General features: G+C 39.0%; 2 protein-coding genes across 2 annotated transcripts in view; one reads left to right on the top strand and one right to left on the bottom strand.

Moving 5' to 3' along the window:
- Window positions 1-27,831, bottom strand: part of B3GALNT1 (beta-1,3-N-acetylgalactosaminyltransferase 1 (Globoside blood group)) — a 646,348-nt gene that overhangs the window by 431,114 nt on the left and 187,403 nt on the right. The window contains exon 12 of the mRNA XM_082394182.1: window positions 1-14,211. This exon is cut by the window's left edge and continues 4,194 nt beyond it. The gene's annotated coding sequence lies outside the window, so the exon portion shown is untranslated. The remainder of the gene's footprint in view (window positions 14,212-27,831) is intronic.
- PPM1L (protein phosphatase, Mg2+/Mn2+ dependent 1L) overlaps window positions 1-27,831 on the top strand; it is a gene marked incomplete at its 5' end in the record, with an annotated part of 311,535 nt that overhangs the window by 147,951 nt on the left and 135,753 nt on the right. The gene's annotated exons all lie outside the window — the stretch shown is intronic.

Below are 27,831 nucleotides of genomic sequence, written 5' to 3'. Positions count from 1 at the left end.
TCACAGTAGCTATTTTCAGGTGGAGGGATTATAGTTGGTTTTGACTGACTGTTTTATATGTTTTTGTGTTTCTTAAATTTTTTAATATGAATGTCTATTACTTTATTCCCTTTTTTTAAAAATTGTAGTAAAATCCCTTGTATGTGATAACTTGCTTCTCTCTTGCTTCTTTCAAGATTCTCCTCTTGTCTTTGTCTTACTGAAGTTTGATTAAAATGTGTTTCAGTGTGTGTCTCTTTGATTTCATCTTACTTGGAGTTTCTTGGGTTCCTTGGCTGAGTATATTCATGTCTTTCATCAAATTTGGGAAAATTTGAGCTATTATTTCTTCAAGTATTCTCTCTGCCCCTTTCTCTCTCTCTGTTCTACTTCTGAAACTCCCATGATGGATATGTTGTTCCACTTGATGGTATCCTACAGGTCCCTTAGGCTCTGTTCACTTTTCTGTAATCTTTTTTCTTTCTGTTCCTCAGTCTAAATAATTTTCATTGTTCTGTCATCAGGATCAGTAATTCTTTTCTCTGCCTGCTCAAGCCTGCCTTTTGAATCCCTCTAGTGAATTTTTCATTTTGATTGTTGTACTTTTTAGCTACTGAATTTCTTTTTGGTTTCTTTTTAGGTTTTCTGTCTCTTTATCGATATTTCCATTTTATTCACACATCCTTTTCTTGACTTTCTTCACATCTTCCTTTAGTTCTTTAAGCATATTTAAGACAGTTGTTTTCAAGTCTTTATCTAGTATATCTTCCGTTAGGTCTCTTTCAGGTTCAGTTTCTATTGATTTGTTATTATTTTTTTCCTTTAAATGGGCCGTATTTTCCTATTTATTTGAATGCCTTGTGATTTTTGTTGTTTGTTGTTGTTGTTGAACACTGGACATTTGAAACTAATAATGTGGTAACTCAAATCAGATTCTCCCCTTTCCCAAGAGTTTGCTGTTTTTTGTTATTGTTTTCTTTGATAGTTGTAGGCTGTCTCTTTGCCAAGTATCATCAGGAGATATAAACGTAATGTCTTCTTAGGTCTTTTCTGAGCCTCTCCCTGGGCATGTGCAGTCACTTTCTAATTTTCCCTGTGTTTTTTAATGCCCTAGTTCTTAATGTCTGGCTTCCAAAAGAGGAAAAAGTTAAAAATGAAGGGGGGAAAAGGTTGCTAGCCCTTTAAATCCCCCCAAAAGTCACTTCTGCTGGAGGGGGAGTGGCTTACAAGAATGGGGAGAGATGCAACAACAATGGCTGCCCAACTTTTTGTCTGCACCTCTGTGATCTCAAGCAGCAATCAGCAATCAGTCCACAGATCCCCAATATTTGGAAGACAAGGTTCTTTTTTCTCATCCTAACTCCCACAAGCTGTGTGTAAGCTGTTTCAGGAACAGGTGTACAGCTGCCTGCCATGTGACTGGGGGTGAGAGATGGGCAAGTGTTACTATGTTAAGAGCTGATATTGATTCTGCAAGTCTTCCTCTAGAAATTACAATCCTTCAACAGAGTCTAGAGTTCCAAAATAGTTATTATATTAGACAGATTCTGCTGGTGCAATTATTGTCTAGGTGAAGAGACTGATTCCAGTGCTCCCTACTCTGCCATTTTATCAGAATTCTCTCCTATTACTTATATATCAGAAAAACATATATGGAATTGAAGGGGAGCAGTTAAGTTTCTTTGATATAATATATGGTTAAGCAAAATACACAAGTTTGTATAAAATAACATGAAAACTACCCATATTTACAAATTGTCTTGGTATTTAAGTATTGCAGCATTTGACGTTACTAAATTCAGAAAAGGAAAGATAGGCACCATGTATAAATTTTCGTGAGATTTTTGAATTGACAGTAATGGATAAAAGAGAGGCTGCCTACCAAAAGCTAATGAGCTTTATTAAGAAACTTGTTGCTTAGAGTTTATAGGAAAGATGGATAATGAAAGGCTCTATCTTTCACTTTATAATGAAAGGATCTCTCGGGTATTATAAGATTGTTTTGTAGTGAATGAATGAAAGCCAGAGAGAAAGATAACTGGGTATTATGTGAATGGATTAGAATTTGTTTGGTTGTTGGTTATCTACCCCAACTCTCCTGGGTAGGGCGACAGTGGGGATAGTGGATGTGGCTTACCATCCCGAATTCTGAAACAGTGTTTTCAAAGTGTGGTCCCCTGACTAGACACATCAGCATCACCTGGAAATTGTTAGGAGGCAAATTTAACTTGGGGAGGGAGTCTTCTTCCTTCAAGAAGTCCTCCAGGTGATTCTGATGCATGCTAAAATTTGAGAACCATTATTCTGTAGGAAGTGGTCCTTAACTTGAAATTTAATATCTGTAGTATTCCTCTCTGTTTTTTGCTCTGTTTGAAAGTCTTTACTATATATGTATTATAGGAAGGGGATATTTTGTATCTTTTTACTCTGTCTGATTGATCAGAGGTTCAAAGGAATGTGAGGCATAAAACTTAAATAAATGTTTAAAGGCTGTGAAGGTAGTGTCAGAAGTAGAATCAGGTCTTCTAGATTCAGAACTCTATCTGCAGGAACAATACGTGCTCAGATTTTCCTGTCAACAAACTGACAAATTGTAAAAATTACTCATGGAAGACTTTTGTTGATGTTTTTGTTCTGTTTTCCTTTTAATTATCCAAAGGTTATTAATATTAATTAGTTAAAATTGTTAATTAGTTAAAAATTGTCTTGTGGTTATTTTGCTCTTTTGTTTATCACACCCCATTGCTATTTATTCTTAGTTCTAGGTACCCTGTACTGGCAAATAAAACCTTTTTGGGGGGCCTTAGAATCAGACTAGGGAACCAAGGTCCTCTAGCAATTACTTTTTACTGAGCCCTGTCTTACCTTCAAAGGTAAGACAAATCAAGATAAGTGTTTAAGACATTTATTTGATTTCATCTTTTTTTTCCTTTGAAGTCATATTTATTTTCCAATAGCTGTGGCGAAGTGAAAGTCAACAACAGCAACAAAAATCAAGAACGTGGCGTTTGAGGACAAAAATCCATTGAGATTTAGGGCAGCACAAGCTGTGGATAAAATATACTGAAATACAATGCTACTTAGATGAAATAGTAAGAACAGTGGAAACTCAGAGTGTTCCAGAAACTGATATGAATGGAAAACTCATCAGCTAAAGCAATTTATCAGGCAAATGAATCCATTTTCTTATACAAACTGGATATATAGTACATACCATGTAAGAGCAGGGTTTTCTTAGGTTAATATCTATTAGAAGAACAGGCTTTAAAAAAAACTATTCATTTCAATGTCACTAAGTTACATTTTTTGAATTTGAAGTAGTTCTGTGTTTTGGGATTAAATTTGTCTTTGATGGACAGAAGCTAACTAAAATAAACACGCTAATTATGGTTTTTAAAAATCATAATACCTTTTAAATAATTTGTTTTTAATTAACTGTCTTGTATGGCATGCAAATTCTTGTCCTCAACCTTTCTATTAGCAGAATTTTAATTCTAGGTATTTCACCTCTTTTTTCCTCTCCCTTTTAAAATATACCTTTTAAACTTAAGAAAAAAAAAATTGATAAGAGGGGTATGTGTGATTGTTATAGCAGAATAAAATCCCAGATAACCTTCTTTGACTTTTTCTCATACATGCAAATAATCTCAGTTTTAAACAGGTTTCTACTTCCATTTAAGTATAGACCACTATCCATATTTTGGAAGCCTATCCTAGACTATGAAGCCAGAATAGACATGATACCTTGGACAGGATTTGATTTGGAGAGCTTTGTGGATTGGCACAAGGAGCTAATGAAGCAAGGGTGTTGGTTTGATATCCTAGGAATCATTTGCTTCCCATTCTTCTGTTCTTTAGGTAAGGCCTGGGGCATCATTTTAACCAGACATTTAATACATTTTAATTCCAGTAACAACATCATCATCAATAATAACATTTATTTAGAGTTTACAAGACACTGTAGTAGGTGATTTATATATATTATCTGGTTTGTCTTCATAGCAATCCTATTGCAAAAGGGATATTATTGTCCCCATTTTAGAAGGGGAAACAGAAGCTCAGAGAGGTTAGCAACCGTGCCCACGGCCACAGTTAGAAAGTGACAGCACTGGGATTTGAACCCAGATTTATTGGACTTCAGAGCCCAAGCTCTTAAGCATTAGGCTGTAACACTTCACAAGAGATTCATTATGTACTAGGAAAAAAAAGATTTCAAAACGTGATATATGGGAAATAAAGACATAATCCAGAGCTGAAAATTACCTTAGAGAGATTATTGTCTAGGATAATATACTTATGTTTCTAAAAAGAGAAAGCTGAGACCAAGAAAAGTCTTCGGACATGTTCCTGTTCACACAACTAGTGTAGGATAGAACCAATCTAGAGCCCAGGTCTCTCGACTTTTAGAGCAGTGTTGATTCCATCCCCTTGGTGTGTCTATCCTCTGTTGTAGGGTACTTAGTATAATCCTAGTGTAGAAGAGGGAAAGATGATAAGGGCAAGACTATGGTCTATTGCATTGGGAAGGTGAGCTCGAGTCATTGGGCCAAATTCTTAACTGACCTTATCTTTTAAAAGTATCAGTGCTGCATTGCTATCAGCTGCCATTATAACTAGATCTTTTCCACCATGTTCAACTGCAGTAGCTTATTGTCATGTGCACATGATATTATGGGAGTGGAGAGAGAGAGGAAGAAAGGGAGAGAAGGAAATGGAAGGAGGGAGAGGAGAGAGAGAGAGATTGAGATAGAGACAGGAGAGAGAGAGACAGACAGACATCTTTCATGATACGAGAGATTCCCCTGTGCTATTCCTGGAGTGCACCTGTGATGTGAGATGTGACCCTGCTGTTCCTCAGTCATCTTGCTTGCCTAATGACTATTAAGTTGTGAGCCTTTTGCCGTGATGGGTGTGATTTTGGTGTTGAAAGATATGTGATTTTGTGCAACATGCTCCAACTTCTTCATCTCGTTCACAGCAGAAAAATAAAGGTCTGTTCCAGGGCTAGAGGAAAGACTGGCTGAGTTAGACTCACAGAGATGTTACTGTCTGTATTTCCATGACCCTTTCTAAGGATCTTCAGGGTAATTTTGACTGTGTGATTTGCTAATCTAACTTCATATAAGGTTACTCTACTGAATTTCTTTTTGCATTTTCCTTCTAGTTCTAATATACAACAATGTCTTTCTGAATAAGTGTTCTCATTGTGGCCCTACCACTCCAACTATAAAGAGCATGACCTGTCTATCGGTCCTTCTCAATCTCATTACACTCCAAACTGAACCCTGTTCACCTTGGACCATTATGTTCTTACAGGCTGACACTGATTCACTGATAAATGTGGAATATTGACCTTCCAGTCACTTGAGTGCCTATTTAATAGTTCCAAGAACTCTATTTTTTTTTCTTTTTTTTTTTAAATTTATTTATTTATTTATTTATTATTCTTGACTGTGCTGGGTCTTCGTCTCTGTGCGAGGGCCTTCTCCAGTTGCGGCAGTGGGGGCCACTCCTCATCGCGGTGCGCGGGCCTCCCACTATCGCGGCCTCTCCTGTTGCGGAGCACAGGCTCCAGACGCGCAGGCTCAGCAGTTGTGGCTCACGGGCCCAGTCGCTCCGCGGCATGTGGGATCCTCCCAGACCAGGGCTCGAACCCGCGTCCCCTGCACTGGCAGGCAGACCCCCAACCACTGCGCCACCAGGGAAGCCCCAAGAACTCTATTTTATTTTCCTAGTTTTTTTGTGACCCCTCCCCCTTCCCCCATCATTGAAATTAAACTTACAAATCAGTAACTTCTAGGATTACCTTCTTTTAATAGTCATACTCAAAACCACAGTCATATTTATAATTTATATACATTACAGATACTTTGTTTTAAACAGTTATGACAAGTGGTCATCAAGAGACTTATGTACCTTCTTTTAGTATCCTAAGAGCAAGTCATCAAATCTACAGATTGGAATCTGTGTAGCTTTTTGTATTATCTTTCATTCTTTCTCTTTCTTAGACCTGGTTCCCTTTAAGAACAGCTTTCTGTTCTTAATATTCTAGTATTGGTTAACCCTATTCCCATTGCTTTTTGATGGGAAAAACAGAACTAGAGAAAACATATTTTTAAATCTTCTTAAACTATCACAGTATTTGTAAGACAATTTTCTCTTTATTTGAGTGCTTTACATTTTAATTTCTCATTTAAGCCTTTTAAAATCTTAGTTCTAGTTTTCCTTTATCAATCAGTTTTAGCCTCTCATTTCTCAGGGGGTTCCTATTGGGCTTCTATTCATTGAATAATCCCTAATTTTAGCTAGATTTCTTTCTGTTTCCTGCTGCTTCTTAATATTAATTTTAAGGAAACACCATATGTTCTGACGTTTTAAAATTTTATATCTTTCCCTTGGTGCTATTAGTTTCTGCAGATTGTATGTCTATAGCGCTATCAATTAAAAAAACAAAAAAGAACTGACTTACATATCTGGTGATATATGTGTATTAGTATTGTGTTATTGCTGCATAACAAATTACCCTAGAAGTTTATAGCTTAACCATTTATAACCATTTATTTTCTCAGAGTTTTGGTGGCTTAGGAATCCAGGCACCACTTACCTGGGTGCTTCTGATTCAAGATCTCTCATGTGGTTACAGTCAGAGTGTTGGCTGATGTTGAAGCCTCACCTGAAAGCTTGTCTGGGGGAGGATCCACTTCCAAGCTCACTTATGTGGTTGTTGGCAGAATTTAACTCCTTGTGGACTGTTGGACTGAAGGCCTCAGTTACTCACTGCCTGTTGCCTGGAGGCTTCTCACAATTCCTTGCCGTATGGGCCTTCATAGCGCAGATTACAACATGGCACTGGCTTCTTTCAGAGCAAGCAAGCGAGAGAGCAAGACAGAGTACCCAAGATAGACATCATAGTGTTTTTATAACTCCAGAAGCATCACTTTTGCCATATTCTATTCGTTTGAAACAAGTCACTTGGTCCAGCCCACATTCAAGGGGAGAGATTATACAAGGGCATAAATACCAGGAGGCAGAGATTACTGGGGGCACTCTTTGGGGCCACATACGACTCTATGTATGTTGGGAACATAACATAATACATAGTTGGATGCAACAAAAGCATAGCTTCCATAGAACAGAGATGGAAGACAGGTTTGAGATAATATCTTGGGTTACAACACTAGAACAGTAGCAGGGCTTTGTAAAAATATACATAATGAGAAATAAGTAGTTTAGGATGAAAATTAAAGAAAACTTTCTTATCAACATTAATTCCAGTCTACTTAGAAAAAAATCACATCAAAACTAAGAATAATTAAGCAATAATATTTAGGAGGTTATCATATCCTATATCATATATGTGATATATGAAGTTCTTATAACAGTGTCCTTATAACATAGTAGGTACTAAATACGAATGCTTTTATCTTGTCTGTCCTGTAAGGATTAATATGAATATAGAAAAGCTTGTTTGACATTTAGTTTCATTTGATTCATTACAAAAGAATAGACTGAAGTAGTGATTCAGCCAGCGCAGCAGTGATCTGTAATATGGAACTAAGCTAGCTGGAACTTAACTTTTCTTTGGCAAGTTTTAATTTTCTCTGTTAACTTTATTAAGTGATAGAATTTAAGAAAATATCTCTTAATGTTATTTAGCAAAAACTTTGAAGATACAGGTTTTAATATTTTTCCCCAAATCTTTTAAATTAATGTAGTGAGCTACAGGGAAGACGAATACTTTGAGAACATAATTCAAAACTTGAAGTTCAGCCAAAATAAACAGCTAAAGAAGTTTCGAGAAAAGGTGGACAAGGATGAATATGTATATTCCAGTTTTCTAACATGTTCATTCAGAAGAGGGCCTTTGTTGGATTATCATAAAAAGGTTTTTTATGATATGAGGTTATCATAAAAATTTAAAAAGTATCTGCATGCTTTCTTCTTTTTCTCTCAAGTTTATAGTTTCATTTGTTCTGTGCTTCTTCATTTTTCTGAATTGGCAGTGTAGTCTTTTTGCTCTTAGGTATGTGTGTATTATATTTTGTTTTATTGTATTTATTGCTAAGATGCGATTATCTTCTTCGTCATAAACTATCTTGCCAAATTCCTTTCCAAGTATTGTCACTATGTTTAATGGAAGGATCATTTACAAAAGTGTGACAGAGTTAAGAGAAATCAAAAAGGGATGGTGAAGGACTTCTGGGCTAGCAACAGTGGGAGGCTGTTACTACCCCTAAGCCTTAAGGGGAAGAGGTATCGTGTTCCTGGAAAACAGCAAGAGCTGAAGATATGAGAGGGGGACTGTTCAACAGGAGCAGGAACAGAGCCACTGCCAGTCTGTGGTCTGGCAGGGGGGTGTCCAAGGAGATAAATGTCTCAACCTAACTGTCCTCTCACCCTCTGATCTCCTACTTCCCATTAGTCAAACTCAGTGAGAGGCCAGGAGGCAGGGAGTCCAGTTGACACTGGCTGTACAGATCAGCATTTCAGGGCAGAGCACTGTAGAAGTTGGAGGATGATTCTGGAGGGGCAAAAGGAGAATATTCAGCAAAGAAGGAAAATCTTTTTATTTCTTTATATTGTCCTTGTTTGAAATATGAACCTATTTGAATGTATCCACTGTTTACCTTAAAAAGTTTTGACTTTTTGCTAGTCTTTAAACTTGAATGACCCTTAATGGTTACAGTCAACTCAAGAAACTTGGCCTTAGCTTTTCTTTTCTAAGTATTAGATCATGTTTATATTAGGGTCTATTTATGGTGAAAGTCATGACCTAAGAATTGCTTTTACTGTGGATGTTTGACCTTAAAATGACTTACAAAGAAGAAGTATGGATCCTTGTTACTCTTGCTCTTATTGGAGCAATAAGAAATGGATGTCATGTTTATACAAACAAATAATTTTTGTTGGATAGTTGTTTATCAGTTTCTTTGAGCGCTATTTTGTAAACACCCATAAACTTGGGGAAGAAAGTCTGCTTGACAGAAGTTGAGACTATATGTAATCCACTTACCACTACTTTCCTTTTTAAAAAGCATACCTTATATTTAGAAACCGTAATCATAACAGAGAAGCAAAGAGGATTGATGAAATTTACTCACCAAATATTTATGGAGGCCTGCCTACGTAATGTGAATGCACGGAGATAAATAGTGTAGGAATATGATGATTACCAGGACAGAGTCCTTGCTCTCAAACAGTTCACCACCAAGTAAGGCAGTTAAATGCATGAACAATTAACTGTAGTGATGGGCAGGGTCCCATAAGTACTCTGTTAGAGGTATAGGCTCTCTGCTTTCCTTTACAAGAGTTCAGAGAGTGATCACAAAGGTGTTGGTATTTGAGCTGGGGCTTGAACAGTGAATATGATGTTACAGTGAGGAGAGGGAATTCATTGTGGGCTCAGGGGATGGCATGAAAGAGGCACAAATGAATAAAAATATAAATGTGAAGGTGGGTGAACCCCTATATGTACAAACAATGACAAGAGTAAAGGGTGCTCAGAAACATTTGATAAAAGATTAGTCTAGCAAGAGCGAATAAGGCTGGATTGTTAAGGTCCTTGAGTGCTTTGCTAAGAACTTTAAATTTTCTAAATAGCCTCTAAGGACTTTTTTTTTTTTTTTGGAAAGGGAGATAAATAGTGGTAAAGTTAAGGGATCAACTTGAGATGTCAGAGAATGGTGCAGAGAGGCTGTTGTTGGCAACAGTGCAGGAAGGATGAGGAGGGATTTGCATGTAGGCTATGGCATGGGAACCACAGATATGACACATCATAGGTGCTGATAATAGATGTGGGGAGGGCTTCTTAATTTTCATTTGAGATGATTGCTGTCACCTAACAGGCAATAGAGGACAAAGACCTGGCCCTGGAAGGAAGCTAAGTTCAATTTTAGACTTCTTGAGTTTGAGGTGTTGGAGCATTGGTCTCATATAGATATTCATTAGACCGATTGGAGTTTGGAGCTCAGGAGTTGCCTGGGCTCAGGATAGAAATCTGGGAACATCAGCTTGAAGGTGATTTTTTAAACCATGAGAATAAATGAGTTCTCTCCCATGGAGAGAGTTCAGGGTGAAGAAATGGCTAAAGAGAGAACTGTTTAAAGAGAGGTTGGACCAAAGGCCATAAAGAAGACAGAGAAGGAGAAATTAAAGAGTTCGGAGGAAAATCAGAGAGCTGCAGTTGTCATAGAAGCCAGGGGGAGGGAGTGCTAGAAGTCAACAATGCAACATTAAGAGCTTTGTTTATAGCAATTTGCAAATCAGCTCTTTTTTCCCAGGAGCTCTAAATTCTGCCCATAGAGGTAGGTGAGGGGATCTTCAGCATCTGCAGGAGTTTTTAGAGAACCAGTGGTTCTCTAAAAACCATGAAGGGATCCCTGTAGCTGAGGTGGTGCTCTGGCCTAGTTAATACCCCTTAGTCCTGGGAAGAAAGAAGGGCGTGTGGCTGAAGAATCCATTTCTTGTCATGATAGGTCCCATCATGTGGTGTCAAATCTTGTCATGGAAATTAACTATTTTCCCCTTCAAGCCACAAGTAAAAGAAAAATCTGGCTGTTTTGTTAAAACCTTGAACATGTAGGAAGAACAATAATGTTCTCTATTATGGATTCCCAATCTCAAAATATAATCAAAACTTGAAACTTTCCAAGCATCTTTCAGTTTAATTCCATGGCTTTTCTATCTTTATTTTTTTTTAAACTCAGTTGTTTCCTAAACTAATTTAATTTTTTTATGTATGTGTGTTTAAAAGTTTTCTTAACAACTGCGTGTGCTAAGTGAGCTCTTATGATGTGTTTCTTTTGGTTTTCGTGCTTCTGTTTTTGTTTTTTCAGAGACATTGAAATAGCATTATTTAATGTTGCATCTTGGTTGCAGGCTGCAGCAGGTAACCAAGATGATATACACTATGGTGAGCCATTTCTTATGGTACTCAAAAGGCATTTTTTGAACTCAGGGATTCAGGAGCTGAAATTTGAACTTACTCTATAAAGTGCTTCAACATTATGGTATTTTTATAGAGTTTGAAGGTTAAAGAGATTGACCAAACAGGATAGATTAGCATCCAATCATTTATAATGAGGAAAAAAAAATAGCTGTCATGTGTGATGGTTGAGTATCAGGGTTGTACATCTGTAGCTTCATGGACGACTAGGGTTCTTATTGGTATTTTCCTACCATGACTGTACTGTTCTAATACAAATAACCTCACCCTTTCCCTCTCTGTTAGGTTTGGCAGAATACAAGTAAGGGATCTGAATAAAGATGAATGTCGTTGAGCGTGTTATTAGTAGGAGTATACCTCACTATTAGGGTGATGACATTTAGAGGAAGGTTGTATTGTATGTTTCCAATGGGGAGAGGGTTGGAGGGGTGGACAGGCAGGACCCCAGCTGTCAACCCCAGCCATCTCGTACTACCGTCGGTTCTTCAGGGAGCTCTGCAGTGCTGCCCTTCCTAGCAAATGCACATTGTTCATTATTGGTGGGCTTTGATCCCAAAGCCCTCTGTGGAAGGCCTGCCTCTGGTGGGTTGGCCTCTACCGCTTGTGAGTACTCATTTTATCCGTCTCATCTATGACTTCGACTAAAAGAAGGCTCCCGGGGCTCCACTCCTTTCACTAGGTCCAATCCTCTACTTTTTATCCTAGGTTCTTGCCCTGTGGTATGGGAAAACAAACCCCAGGGAAGAGAAAGAAGAGTGCACTAGCATTACTTTCTAGTCTAGGCCTTCACAGGGCAGGGGTCCTACCAAGCAAGAGGCAGCCTTATTACACATGGGAGGAGGCATTTCAAAGGCAGATCGGCAACCTCTATAGACTCTATCTAACAGAAGAATCCGAAAGGGGCATGCAGAGTGGACCAAGAGCTATGATCTGTCCCACTTCCTAACATGCGGACCATTTGGCTTTAATCCCATCGCAATACCGATTCTGCTGCTTGTGATGATGGAGGGGGTGTCTTGAACCCCTGAGGGTTGTTTGTATCTCTACATTCAGGAAGGAAAGCAGAGAAGCTGGTAGAAAAGACTTCTCAGTTTATGAGATTAATCTGTGTTAAATCAGGGGCAGTAGTGAGAAGGGATAGTTGGGATTTAAAAAGCTTGGGAAGACCTGGATAATGATGTGTGCAAAGCCATAAGATGTGTGGTTTTATTAAGGATAGAATCACACACCCTGAAAGTTGAGTGAAATTTAGAGATCACCTGCTGTATTTAGTCTTCAAGCCCCCTCCTGGGCCAAGGACAAACCTCACTTAAGCTTTTCCTAAAGTAGTGCTTCAGTCAGGCAAATTATTATGCAAGGTAGGATCTATTTGCCATTTCTGAGCAAATCCATGCCTCCTCACCTCTTACTTGTTAGGCAATAATCCTTTATAATTGTTGGTATTGCATTTTCAAAGAGCTTTCTCTTATCTTAACTTTTAAGCCTACCCATTAATCACAGAGGGAGAAATTGAGGCACTTAGAGCAAAGCCTTGTTCAGGGTTGGTGCTCTTTATACCACCTCGGAGCTGCCTTCTGTTAACAGGATTCTGCACTAGGAGAACAAACTCTTAAAAGTAGGGAAAAAGATACTAAGAGGCACTTGTCTGCGGGATTGTGAAGGCATTCCCTTTCCTCTACTAAGACCTGAAATTTCACCGATTCTACCAATTTACTTCTCTGAGTCTCCTGTGACCTTCTATAACAATGTGACTATCCATGCTGGAGAGTTATTTGCTCAGATTGAAGTGTGTCAGATAGAAATTGTTGAAGAAGTGTTAATTATAGCAGATTGTTTGATAGCTTGATGTACTAATTGATGCAACAAACAGTTATTAAGAATTTGTGAACTTCAGGGCACTGCTCTAGGTACTGTGAGGGATAAAGTGCAAAATAATAAATGATTCCTTCCCAAAAGATTTTATAATGTAGTACAGGACCCTCCGGTAGAGAGAGAGGGTGATTGGGAAACAGAATGGCTGTGGGAAATGAAGAATAGTGAGATAGATAACTCTGAGTTTCCTTTTGTAAAAGTTGGATTTGATAACCATTTTGAGATGTGTATTTGGCGGCATTATATGCTGTGATGGGGTAACTTGAATATGAGACAGGTTTTCAGGGGACAGATGAGCTGTTTAGTGGGATGTCCTGTAGCTAAAATGTTCTGTGGATAACATATGAATATTCCATGCAAACGACTTATGAATTTTTCAAAATAGATGAGATATACCTGGGCTATGTTTAAGAGGAAGAAGATCAGAGGTTCAAATAAGAGTACACAGAGTTCTTGGCCTCTCAACAGCTAGTAGAGTTGGATTAATGAGTTTTAAAGGAGGTAATGTACAAAAAGTGAAATTATGAGGTTGCAGAATAGATAAATTCTATATTCCAGGTAAGTGTAGGGACCTAGGCTATCTAGAAGTAGACAGGGAACTGTATTGTGAGAGGTTGAAGAAAATATGATTTCAGTAATACTTTTTAGTTTTGTTAGCATGAAACATTTTAAAATCAGCTTTACTGAGGTGCAATTTACCTACAATAAAACAAACCCATTTTAAGTATATTTCAGTGATTTTTGATAAATTTGTATAGCTGTGTAATCACCACGACAATCAAGATACAGAACATTTCATCACTCCAAAAAGTTCCGTTGTACCCCTTCTCAGTTATTTCCTACCTTGATTCTTGGCCCCAGGCAACTGCTGATACTTTCTGTCACTGTAGATTAGATTTGTCTTTTCTAGAATTTCATCTGAGTGGAGTTGTACAATGTGTACTCTTTTATGCCTGGCTTGTTTTTGCTCAGCATGTTGCTGAGATTCAGCCATGTTGTTCTGTATATTAGCAATTCATTCCTTTTCATTGCTGAGTAGTATGCATCCATTCAGCTGTTCATGGATATTTGGGTTGTTTCCAATGTTTGACTACCATTAATAAAGCTACTATGGACATACATGTACAAATTTTTTTTTTTAAATGGGAATTATTTATTTATTTATTTATTTATTTATTTATGGCTGTGTTGGGTCTTCGTTTCTGTGCGAGGGCTTTCTCTAGTTGCGGCAAGCGGGGGCCACTCTTCATTGCGGTGCGCGGGCCTCTCACTGTCGCGGTCTCTCTTGTTGCGGAGCACAGGCTCCAGAAGCGCAGGCTCAGTAATTGTGGCTCACGGGCCCAGTTGCTCCGCGGCATGTGGGATCTTCCCAGACCAGGGCTCGAACCCATGTCCCCTGCATTGGCAGGCAGACTCTCAACCACTGCGCCACCAGGGAAGCCCTACAAATTTTTTTTATTGAAGTACAGTTGATTTACAATATTGTGTTAGTTTCAGGTGTACAGCAAACTGATTTGGTATATCTATATTCTTTTTTTTTTCAATTCTTTTCCATTGTTGTTTATTATAAGATACTGAATATAACTCCCTGTGCTATACCGTAAATCCTGTTGTTTATCTATGTTATATATGGTAGTATGTCTCTGTTAATCCCATACTCCCAATTTATCCCTCTCTCCCCATCCTCTGGTAACCATAAGTTTGTTTTCTATGTCTGTGAGTCTGTTTCTATTTTGTAAATAAGTTCATTTGTCTATTTTTTAGATTCCACATGTAAGTGATATCATGTCATATTTGTCTTTGTCTGACTTACTTCACTTGTATGATAATCTCTAGGTCCATACATGTTGCTGCAAATGGCATTATTTCATTCTTTTTTATGGCTGAGTAATACTCCATTTTATATATATATATTTATATATATATATATATCACATCTTCTTTATCCATTCATCTGTTGATGGACACTTAGGTTGCTTACATGTACAAATGTTTGATCAGAAATATGTTTTCATTTTTCTTGGGTGAATACCTAGGAGTGGAATTACTAGGTTGTATATTTAGTATATGTCTACTTTTATAGGAAACTGACAAACTGCTTTCCAAGATGGTTGTACTATTTTTCATTCTAGCAGTGAATGAGAATTCAAGTTCCTCCACATCTATGCCAACACTTGGCATGGTGGTTCTTTTAAAATTTTACCCAGTCTAATAGGTGTGTAGTGGTATATCATTGTGGTTTTAATTTGTATTTCCCTGATGACTAATGATGTGCTTGTTGGCTATTTATATATATCTTTTGTGAAGTGCCCAAGTCTTCGGTCAGTTTTTTTTTTAATTGTGTTATTTGCCTTCTTCTTATTGAATTGTAATGGTTCTTTATATATTCTGGATATAAATTCTTTATCAGATACCAAGAATACTGAAACTAATTTTTGGCTACTAGAAATTACTGAAAATCTTGCCACAGTAGTGGTTTCAATGCATAATCGAAATAAAAATATTGGTCTGGATGCTAAAGTGTAGCACATTTGCTGTGTTGTAGCTCATTTGAGTATAATAGAAAAATATAGATTAAAAATACTTTTTGTCATCCTCAACTTTCATGATCTCAGATTTCAAACAAGATGTCTGCCTATGTGTGTCTTTTCAGTACATTCTGGAATCCACCTTTTTTTAAAAAGTATATTTTTTTAGACAGCTGCCAGTTGAGTTCTAATTTCACATTCCAGTTTTTTTCTGGCAACACCTTTGAAAAACATATGCTTCCAACTTCAGCTACTGCTTTTTGCTCCATATGCTTCTTGTTCCATTTCTAGGTATCAGAAAGGCATTTGGGCTGGTTATGTGCATGATTAAGTTCATGGAGCTTATTGGAGGAAGCAGGCCCTCCATATAGGAGGGAAAAGTGAACTTGCCCACTACCAGTTTTTAAAAAGTGACTTAGAAACATAATGCGCCATACCTCTTTCCGTCTGTGACTTTAATTTTTAAGCTATAGGGACACTTGCTCATCAGCTGTTTCTCGTGCCATCTCTGTGCATGGGTCTAAGCTTAACTTAATGGTGGACAACACAGACATAATTCCCAAGAGTACTTAGAGAACAGATGCTGAGGACAAGAGAAGGAATTAGGATTCTTGAATGCTTCTAATGCCATTCGTTTCTGTTCCTTCTGCAACTTATCCTCATCTGCTCTCGTTGACTTAGAGGGTTACATGACAGTATTTGGTTCAGTGACATTGAGTAGGCATTCTGCAAGTGCGTTAGTGGGACACATTTGGTCTCACAGGCCCACAGTTGCTGAAAGGTATTAAAGAAACCTCCCAGTCTACTGACATTATAAATAGTCTGTTCTAGCTGGATTCATCTAAACTTACATTGTTATGTAAACTATAAAGTGACAGATCAGTGAAAGTGTCTCTTCTTTTAGAAATTGTTGACCTTTCTAGAACTTGCATTTCTGGCCTTGATTACTTTGAATATAAGTAATCAGTGGACAGTAAGCAAAGTGATCCCTGGATGACTAAAATAGATATCATTAAAGTCCTTTCCAGCTTCACTCAGAGTTTATGTTTTCTATTAAACATGATTTTCATAAGTCTGGTTCTCTGGTTTCCATGTCCACAGATATTAAAAGCAAAAAGGAAGGTGGGGTGGTGAGGGACTCCTACATTCAGAAACAGTGACAGCAGATCAGAGGAAGAGACCACCATATGAAAAAAGGACGTGATTTCAAAGCCAATTTGGGACCATATAGTATAGGTGTAGCAAGTCCCAACGAACCCCAAGGACATCCCTGTGATATAAGGCATACCAACAACGTGATGGCCCTGAGTTATAAAGAATATATTAAATTATCATCCTTTTGTTCTTTGTAATAAAATTCTAGGTAGATTTCAAACCAAAATCATTAAGTAAAAGTTGTTATACATCAAGATTTAAGGCCTTTGACCCTCAGGTAAACTTTCCCCTGCTCCCTGTCCTAATGCTTCTGGGCCCTCCCTCCGATCCCCTGCACACACACACGCATGCACACTAACTCCTTCTTACCCTCACCTGCTTAGGGCATTTTCCCTAGGAAAAATTGGTTTGCTGCCCCTCCTTTGAGTACCCTATTCTTGTATGTATCCTTATGACATTCACAACACCATATGGTAATTGCCTGTTTACTTGCTCATCTTTCCCACCAGACCAAAAGCTATTCACTGATGTATACGCCCAGCACTTAGCACAGTAGTACCGGCACAGAATAGATGCTTAACAAATAGTTCCTGAATAAATGAATGGCTGAACAGATGTGAATGAGTCCAGAGTAACTTCTGGGTAGCCAAGATTTGTCTGTATAGTATCTTGGAAAACCAGCATGCCCAAACCTTTAGAAAATGTGTGTTCTAATCTGTTTGCAAAGCATCACAGCAGATAAGAATTCAGATTTGGGGACTTCCCTGGTAGTCCAGTGGTAGAGAATCTGCCTTACAAGGCAGGGGACGCGGGTTCGATCCCTGGTCCAAGAACTAAGATCGCACATGCCGTGGAGCAACTAAGCCTGCACGCCACAACTACTGAGCTCGCATGCCTCAACTAAAGAGCCTGCGTGCTGCAAACTACAGAGCCCATGTGCTCTGGAGCCCATGCCACAACTAGAGAAGAAAAAACCCACACGCCGCAGCTAGAGAGAAGCAATCTAAAAAAAAAAAAAAAAAAGAATTCAGAGTAGGATCAGGGATGTCTTTCAGATGTGAAAAACAAAACTGAATATAAAAAGCAGTACCATGCGTAAATATTCTAACATAATAGAAAAATTATAGATTAAATGTATCTTTCCTTAACAGTTTTTGTTTGATATTAAAAATGTCCACATCAAAACACACAATTGGATAGATTATATTTCTATAATTAAAAAATATTTTGGAAAATGATACTTTAGGGACTATGAATAGTTCACCATTGACTTGGCTGAAAGAGAATAATAAGAAATATGTTATTTCATAGATCTAGTAACTAATAAACTACTGTTGTTTGGAATAATTTGAATCCAGAAAAGAGACAAAACTTATTCCTAACAAGTTTGCTAATGATCAGAAATTAGATGGCCATAGATAACATTAGGCAATAAGCATTAAATTTCAAAATGCCGTGTTCAGGTCGTTAGACCTGGAAGCACAATGATACACACCAATGAAGAGGAGACAGGTTTAAAGTGCAGTGCCAGGAATAAAACAGAGATTGTGGAGAAGGGTTATTAAACCCTGGGTGGTTAATGAAAAAGATTGTGAAATCTTCTCAGACTAGGATAATGGCTTTGAAATCCCCTTTTTTTGTATGCGTGAGAATCATAACCACTATTCTGTTTAGTTTTAGAATAAAATTGGTGAAACCCACTAAATACAGGAAGAGTCGGATTAGACGGGTTATTTTTAGGGCCAGCTCTGTACACCCTTTGATTCAGCAGGAGGACAGACTGAGAAGCCTTTTCCAAGGGCTTCTTTTCCTCCTTTCTTTTCCCCTCCATCTGGCCTGTGACCACTGTGTTCTTCTGCATTTTCATCTATCTGAGGTTATAATTGAGGCCACTTAAGAATTGGGCTTTCTTCCTAAATAGGATATTTGGTTGTGACCATTTTGACAGTGTTGTCTTAAAGATAAAAAAATAACCAATGGATATAATAGGTATATCCGGGCTGTATTCTCATGCCGCCTACAGTATGTACCCTCCTAGGCTCAGGCATAGAGAAGGCTCTTAGAAAGGGAGAGGGTGTCTTATACATATTGTTTTACTTGCTATACAAAAGCTAAAAGTTTAGTAGTTTGTTTTCAGACTGAAGAAAAAGTTTTCCCCTGTCAGAAATAGCTGCAATCCAAATGTCATATGTCTGCCTTTTCCTGTTTTGTGTTAGAACGTTAATAAGTGAGTAGCTGGTGTGAATTGCTCTGTGAAACTTGGGCTCAAGAAAACATTACTTGTCTTTTTTATCATTCAAATTAAATTGCTTTTTGAGCCCTTCTTGTTAGGGTTGTTGAAGAATCTGATGTCAGTTGTTATTGGCGTTCTCCCCCACTCACTGCTGCGTACGTGCACACACACTATATCGTCCAGGGTTTAAATGGTCCTGGGAACACAAGGAGAGGTCTGGCCCTGAGCTGTCGTCATGGTCACCATGGCTTCTTCTGTCTACTTTGCCAAGGCGGAAGTGGCGCTCCACTGCTTGCGTCTCTCACTGTGAGGGTCTCTCTGAAGTGCCTGCCCACGGTCCTTGTCCCTGCAGGAAGGCTCCATGGTGCCAGCCAAGGGCAGCATGTTCCAGAGCCAGAATACTCATTATGGTCACCCTGCTAAGAGGTCTGAAGGCCTTATGGAAGTAAGGGCCAGACCCCCCCAGACTCAACTTAAGGGACCCACTGCACCCCCAGCCTGCCCCTCCCCCTTCCCAGGCTCCTGGTACCTCCACTCTGGAAGGACTTTCCTTGTCCTTTTCTTTCACAATGAGGTTTATGACCCATCTGGAAGCTCTAAATGGATAAAACTCTAGGACCACAAAAGCCCATTTACTTTTCGGTACGTAAGAAGGTCTTAGTTTTTAGGAATGCAGTATGTGGTCTCCCATCCCCCAAGGATGAACTGCATATTTTGTTGAGACAGCTGAAACCCAGCAGTTGCATTTATGCATTTAGTTTTCATATCCTGCCACATTAAATCCTCAGTCACCCACATCCCACCCGCCCCCGCCCCACCCAAGTTTCTGCAAGGCTAATCATGCATGCTCTACAGCTTAAGAATTCAGGGTCTTATATGCCTTGCAAGTGTGTGGCTGTCACATAGTCTTAAAAAAAAGACTGGTGTGCCATTCTCTCTCTCTCTCTCTCTCTCTCTCACACACACACACACTTTTTAAAGACTGAGAATATTAGTTTTGGACAATCTCTTTTAGCAATCAAAGTGGTGGTGAGAGAATCTTTGTCTTGGAATGCTAATCTTATAAACTTATTTTACTCATCCCCCAGACTTTCTTCATACATTAGAAACTGACTATAACACGATCCAAAAGCCTCCATCATCCACCAGGTTCATGGCTTGCATCTTTTTGGTTCCTGTTATGTAAGTGGCTCTTCCGTCTAAGTCTAACAAACTAGATGGGATCTTATATTCTTTCCTATTCTTAGGACCATACAACGCTGACAATACTTAAATGATATAGATTGAATTTGGATATCTCAGTATCTACCTTGAAGTCACCTCTTATGTAGTCATTCCCACAGCAGTAAAAACTGAAAGAATTTATGCATTTTGGGTATTTTCAGATAAGCAAACTTAGATGGTTCTTAAAAAATAAAAGTTATATAGTTTGCTTATATGTCAGGCTCTGTGCTAGGCAAAAGGAATACAATCATAGTTAAGACAGTTGTGGATTCTCTCCTCATAAAGCATGTGATAAAGTGAGGTTGACCATATCCTAGTAGTGAAATTTGGGTAATATAAGGACAGGTATTTGTATATTGGGCCTGATTTGCCAGTAAATAAACTGATTGCCAATAAATCGCCAATGAATAAACTACTAAAGGTACTAATTTACCCCTTCTCTGAAGTGAAATTAATGCCTGTCCGATTGGAGTTGCTATAAAATTAACTTTTATATTTATTTATTTATTTTTACTAGCAAAGTAACTACAATTTGTGTCTGGTTATATCAAGAGTAACCTCATGGAACAAAGGAGAAAGTTCACTTCTAAAAGCAATCGATGTATTCCCTATTCACTGATGAGCTTTATTTGAAAATGAAGTTACTCTGCCTTTTAAGATCTCACTTTAGATGTCAGAATAAAGCTTGATCATAAGGAGTTTGGGCAGCTCGCCTTGAAGTCAGTCAGGAAATTGAAATGAGTCACACATTACAGAGCCCAGTTAGGCTGATTCCTGCCTTATTTCCACTTGAAGATATTTTTTTTTGAATGAATACTTTATCGTTCTGGAAGAGCTTCATGAGAACCATGTTGTATTTCCTGATTCTTAAGAAAGGGCTTTAGAAGTTAGTCAGTCAAGATGACTTAGAGGGCTTCCCTGGTGGCGCAGTGGTTGAGAATCTGCCTGCCAATGCAGGGGACACGGGTTCAAGCCCTGGCTGGGAAGATCCCACATGCCGCGGAGCAACTGGGCCCGTGAGCCACAACTACTGAGCCTGCGCGTCTGGAGCCTGTGCTCCGCAACAAGAGAGGCCGCGATAGTGAGAGGCCCGCGCACTGCGATGAAGAGTGGCCCCCACTCGCCGCAACTAGAGAAAGCCCTCGCACAGAAACGAAGACCCAACACAGCAAATAAATAAATAAATAAATAAATTTATTAAAAAGAAAAAGAAAAAAAGATGACTTAGAAAATGTGGCCTTATTTTATCAAGTTTTAGGTCATTGCATAGTATATACAACTGGTTTATTAAGTGGGTTTAACTCATGACAACACTTGGGAAATAGCTTTGTTGTCTCACCACTGCTCTCAAATCATGTGACATCAAAGAATATTGACCTGAGTGCTAGAATATTAAATAGAAAACTAGTTAGCTGTACTTCAAGAAAAAAAGAAAAGTAGTTAGCCATAAGGAAATATCAGTTTCCTCTTCAGTCATCCTCACTTTTAATTGAATATTGAGGCTGAGTTAGAAATTCAGGCAGTGTAGGGGCTTACCCTTGTTTGATATGATCTAAGAATGATTCTCTGCTGGGCAAAATAGTCTTTCAACAAAGCTTGTAAGGGTGCATTTGAACCTTTGAGCATGATAAAGTCTCAGGACAATCTTCGTGGATTCTGGGACTCCTGACACCTTCAGAAGATGATTTTTTTTTTTCTTCTCAGGAGAAGTGGGTGGAATTATCAAACTCTGTTATTCTTAGGCAAGTTAAACCACGATCTGTGTGTCCCTTTCCCAGAGGATGAGCTACTTTAGCAAAGAAGGTATACATTTTTCTGCAAATGCCTTGTTAAAAGTCTCTCTTTAGAAATTAGATTCACTGTTTCTGTTTATTTTAGAAAGGAAATTAGTTAAGGTTTAACCTCTCTCCTAAATGACAAAAGAGGATGTGATTGGGTGTTGCCATTGAGCCATGATTTCTGCCCTAGGGAAAATCATGATCCTCTTTGGAACAGTCAATTGATGACTCCCACAGTGCTTGGCTATGAGCTATGAGAAAAACCCAGCCACATCAACTTGAAGCCTAGAAATTTTGGATACATTGAAGAATCCAATCTTCTGCAGAGGGTTAAAGCAGTGTGGGAAATAGTTAAATATTGTATTTGAGAGGAACATTAAAAACTTTTGGCTGTTCCTCATCTCTTTATATTCTAAAACTTCTAGAATTAAAGGAAGGTCTAGCCCAGAGAGGAAATCATCCTTAGTTTTGGCAAGTTCTATCCTAGGGAGAGAGAGAGAATCAAGTCTAACCAGCCAAATCTACCCTTATAATGAATGGGGCAACTTCTAGATGTGGAAGTCAGTACCTACCTATACATTGTTCTCAAGGACAGAATAAAACAGTTTAATAAGCCATGGGGCTTAAGTGTTAGAAAAATACAGCATCCTCAGCATAGTTGGTGCCTGGAAAACATTTGCTATTTCAAGGCTTGATACAGGTACTGGCATATGCCCGCCACAATCTAACTGTAATATATAGCACCTTGTGGCATACCATAAAGCACAGAGCAGTCATATAATAGTTAGGCTGACTTCTCCATATGGGACCAAGATAGGTCAGTTACGACATTTTTTGCAAGGTGACAAGCTAAATTCTGACTCATGTCTGATGCTACAAAGTAATTCACATTTAGATTTTCTTTCAGGTCTGCTATCCTCTGTCAGCTGTTTATTGACATAAAACTTCATTGTAGAAGTGCTGGAAGTCCATTTTGACCTGGTTCAGCAAAAGTAGGAAAAATGACTATCTCCTCTTGTTTGTTTTATATTCCCTTTAAGCATAAACTGCATCTGTCCAAACAAACTCAACTTGTAAAATTCAGAAAATCAGGAAGCTACTTCTAATCATTGAAATCAGCTTAGAATTCTCAATGTAGAAACCACACGTTGTTATCAAACAAGGAACATCATGGCCATTTGCAACAGCTGCTGTTCTGCAGATCTGATTTACCAGTTCACTAAAACCCCTATTTGTAAGTGTCACATTTGCATGCATAAAATTGAATTTCTCATTCCAATTCATGCTGCCAGTGAGTTTTGGAAATAGGAATCATGACATTTTTGAGAGGTTTTTAATTTATTTAGTATGTGTATATTATAGAGCACACAGATGGAAATGCAATACAGTTTTACTTTAAGCTATCCATTTGGTGATCAAAGCAACAATTCAGATGAGTTGGGCATATTATTTGAATTTAGTCATTGTTAACAAAATCTGTGGTCTTCAACTTTTACAGCAATTGTAAAGTGTTTTTAGTAAGTGAGTCCTTGTGTTCTCAGGAGACTGTTTTGCTGTAAACTAGTCCGCTGTTACTGGAAGTAAGAATGCCAAACTCTTTTACTAATTCATCATCTCAGTAAGTCCTCACATCTGTACCATTAATAATAAGAAAAAAAAATAACTCCCTTAAGTTTTTAGAGAACCTTAAGGTTTAGTCCTGTCTATCATGTCATGTAGGTTCCTCAAATGAAAGTGGAGATATAACTAAAGCAGATATTCTGAAGGAGGGAATTGAAATCTAGAGAGGTTAAGTGACTGGTGGTCCAGGGTTGAAGAGTTAGTTAAGCGTAGGGCCAGAGAGGACAGAAATCCCACCTTCTAGTTCTACTCTTCCCACTCTTACAGGGAGCTAGCATTCTTTACAGGATGCTCTTGCCAGGGTTGATGGTGGTAGAAGATTAAGCCTACTCAAGCTGTAAGGCAAGCTAACCTCACAGCCATAAACCTCTGGATTCACAAACCTAGCAGCCAGGAATACTATTGATAGCAAAGTGGAGACAGAGGTGAGGGAAGCAGGATGAGAGAGAGAGAGAGAGCCTTTGAGACAAGGGTCCTGACTAAGGGTCTCCTTCAGGGACCTAATGCAGATGGAGCCAGAAAGGCTGGCTCTGTAACTAGTGCCCCTTTGCCCTGTTCGTCTGGTTTCTTTTTCTCTGCTAATTCATATCATAACTCAAATGAATCCCTCTCTTTCTAGAGGGCTGCAGTGGCACCTCCCTTTATGACTTCTGAACCGTGATAGGTTGTACCATGCATTTTGATGCTTGATTAGAGTTCTAGAATTTGGGAACTGAAGTTTACAGACCATCTGGCCAGGCCCTTTGTTCAAAGGTGAGTGGAGTGAGGAAACTGACATGTTTGAGATGAGACAACTAATAAATAGTAGGCCTGGAACCAGAGCTATTTTATATCTCTTTCCACCACATGATTGCTCTCTGTAGTTTCATTTCAATAAGGCCGACTCCACACCAAGAATTTAAGCTCTTTGAGGACGAGGACTTCTTAGATCTCCCCAAGATAGCTACACAAGTGCTGAAAAATTCCAGTCATGGAAGTGCATACTGAGTTGACTTTGGAGCAGAAGAATTCTGCTAGCTGTGCTGGCTGTGGCCTCCTTCAACCAAGTAGGGGGATATTTGTCTCAGTTTGAGAACGCTCTTTTCTGGCTCTGCTATGAATTTGCTGTGGCAATGGTGGCTGTAGGTGATGGGTTAAAAAATCAAATACTAATGTCACAGGCCTGCACTCTGACCCAAATAGATGGGCTTCGTGACGACATTCTCCTGAGCCCTCCTGACTTGTTTTGAATATTGCATGGGTAGAGCATGAACTGATAGAGGCACTTCTTTAAGAGGCAAGTCACTTGTGCTTGTTTTATTTCAAGTATATTCCAAGGAGCTTGTTATAGCCCTATAAATAATCATTGATCCTCCCAGGATGCCTCACAGCAAGTATTTCTGTTCTGCAGGTGAATCAAGAAAGCCAGAGTTGTTAGGTTTCCTACCTGAGGCAAATGGGTTGGTGTCGTGCAAATAGATGCTCTGAAAGATGATGGACCAGGAGGCCTTTTTCTGCATCTTTGCCTTTGCCAGATGTGTGTATAAGGAACGTCTCATGCCTAAAAGTAAAGCTAAAAAAACCCTAACCTGTGTCACTTTAATAAACCAACCTCAGTAAAGGCCCAGAATCAAAGCCAGGCTGTGTTATCTCTTCTAACCAGAAGCTCTCCGGAAAGTACAGTTGGAAAAGCAGAATAACTTCCAGTTGTGTCTTTGAAGTTGTCTGGTGTGGTATCATAGGTATTTAATACATACTGTGGATATTTTTAAAATAGGGAGAATTATACAGTGATATACAGAGGAACTGTTTGAACAACCACATTTAAGGCCTAAAAAATAACCTACCTAAAATTTTGTTTTCAGCCTTTACTTTGTAGTTGTGTCTGTGTTCTGATGCTGATGAATTTTCTTTTTAAGTGGGAGACTTACACATGCTGGTGGCAAAACTGTTACACTTTATGTGATTTTTATAGACTGGTAACAAAGTACCACATACTAGGTGGCTTAAACAGCAGAAACTTGTTTTCTCACAATTCCAGCGACTACAAAGTCAAAATCAAGGTGTTGACAGGACTAGTTTCTTCTGAGGCCTCTCCCCTTGGCTTGCAGATGGCTGGCTGTCTTCTCCCTGTGTCTAAACAGGGTCTTTCTTCTGTGTGAATCTGTGTCCTAATCTCTTCTTATAAGGACCCCAGTCATACTGGATTAGCGCCTACCTTAATGACCTAATTTTCACTTCATTACCTCTTTAAAGGCCTTATCTCTGAATACAGTCACATTTCTGATGCACTGAGGGTTAGGATTTCAACATACAAGTTTTAGGGGATACAACTGAGTCCATGACAGATATTTTGTTGGGTTTCAGATATGACTTGCTACTGAAAAAGTTTCAGTTAGTCTGGTAACCACAGACAAGGTTCATGGGATCTAATCAGAAAGCATCTTGATTTTTGTTTCTCACTGTCCAATTAGAATGTATTCAGGAGAGGAAGTTCTTCCCCTACCCCAGGATGAAAGCTCGGGCAGTCCTATGACTTTCTGACAATTTGTAAGTAATATACTTGATTACGGGGACTTTTAAGTTGCAAATACAGGCTCAGATCAGAGGGTAAAATGGCCAGTTTGATGAAGTAATTACAACTTCAAACGTGATTTGAAAGTAAATCTTCCTGCTTCCCTCTCCCAGGTAAGACCTTTGCAGTTGGGAACCCTACCTTAAGTTTCTGATCTTGCCAAGGTCTAAGCTGGAAAAGGGAGGAAAAGAAAGAGAGGGGCAGGGAAGTGCTCTTGACTGATGGTGACACAAAATGGCTTCACGCTTTCAGTGCTTCCTCTTTTTCTCCTGGCCACTTTTGTGAATTTTTCAGCCACTCCCCTGCCCCCTACATTTTACTTAGTCGTGCTGTAAGCAGTGCCTTTTCCTTACCTCCTGGTTCTCAGCAATCCATTCCATACAGACTCTGTCTGGAGTCCTTTCACCCCTCCAGGCCATCCTCCAGGGACATATCCAGTGGCTTCTCTGTCACACCAGCTCTCTCCCCGTGTGGCCCACATCTGTCCACAGGAAGTACTCAAGGGGGATCCTGGGGCGCACAAGTGCCGGGGCGCAGGCTCGTCCAGCATGGTCACCTTGTCCTCCCACCTCTCCTTCAGCTCTTGTGCTCTTAGCTCTCCCAGGTGGAAGCCAGACATTCATCCCCTGAACTCCAAACTGAGGGACACATGCTAGGCCTTCCGAATGGTCCTTTTGAAGCCCCTCTTTCCTGACATGAAGTGAAGGGAGATGAATCCACCACCTGCACCCTGCCCTCTGTGTTATGTGTGGGAAGGGACACACAAAACAGCACTCTCCCAAGAAATCTTCCTCGGAAACGCTTAATTGTCATTCTCTTGACCCTTTCATTTTTTTTTTTTTTTTTTTTTTGACCCTTTCATTTTGAACGTGGGTTAGGTCTATTTAGAATCACAAGCGGGTTGTTAAATGTTTCTTTTACAAATTTGCCTGTGGGCCTGGAACTTCAAGTGGGAATTTCATGACCATGGTATCTCAGTTGAAACTTTCAATTTAGCAGACCTTAAAAAAAAGTACTTTGTAAACCATGAAGTGCTATACAAGTGTAGGGAACTGACTCCCTTTGCTCTGAAGAGGTACAGGGACTGAATGAGCCAGAGCAGAGAATAAACTGTCCTTGAAGAGGCAAACATTTCCAACAGATTTATATAGGTTGTTCCAGGGGACTTTGTTTTGTGTCTAGTTAATGCATGCTTTATTATTTAGTTAAGGTAGAATTGTTAATAATACATAGCTTCCAATTTATGTTGCTCTCCTAACTAAATGTATAAATGGCAGTAATCAAGACAGTGGGGGACAAACATTTAAAATGAAAAATGAGAGTCACCCAGGGAGACAGCATTTCTCTCCCTTTTAATTTCAGCAGCCTGCAGTCTGTACTAATACATGCCATGTCCACACCCTCGGCGTAGGCTTTTGTGGTTGTGGTACTTTGCCAAGGTGCACAGTCTGATTGACCAACCTATATACCTCACTCAGAGAAGAACCTTCTTCATTCAAGGGTTGGAAAAATTGTTATAGAAAAGTAGAGATCCAGTGGGAAGCTGCACTTGCCCCTTGGAATTCACAAGTCCTCCTTCATCTATTAAGTTTATTCAGCAATTATTTACTGAACACCTACTGTTTTCCCCAGGCACTTACATCAGCCACTAGGTCTATAGGGGTGAGCTAAACAGACAGAGCTTACAATCTAGTAGTGGAAACAAACATCAAACACTTAAGTGTACAATTGCAAATAGGATAAGAAAAATGATAGGATGGGGTTGGGGGAGGCAGGATCACCTACCTTAGTTCGGGGTTGGGGAGGCATTCTTGACAGAGGGAGTATGAAGGGTAGGTATCACTATTTGTCCAAGTTTGCAGTTCACATGTATCCCTAATTAAATAGCAGTAGTCACTAATGCTAAATGAAGTATTACATTTGGTTAGGACGTAGTGTTTTAC

This window comes from Balaenoptera borealis (assembly GCF_965194805.1).
Source record: "Balaenoptera borealis genome assembly, chromosome: 5".
Taxonomy (NCBI): Eukaryota; Metazoa; Chordata; class Mammalia; order Artiodactyla; family Balaenopteridae; genus Balaenoptera; species Balaenoptera borealis.
This window is presented reverse-complemented; position numbering and strand designations above follow the sequence as displayed.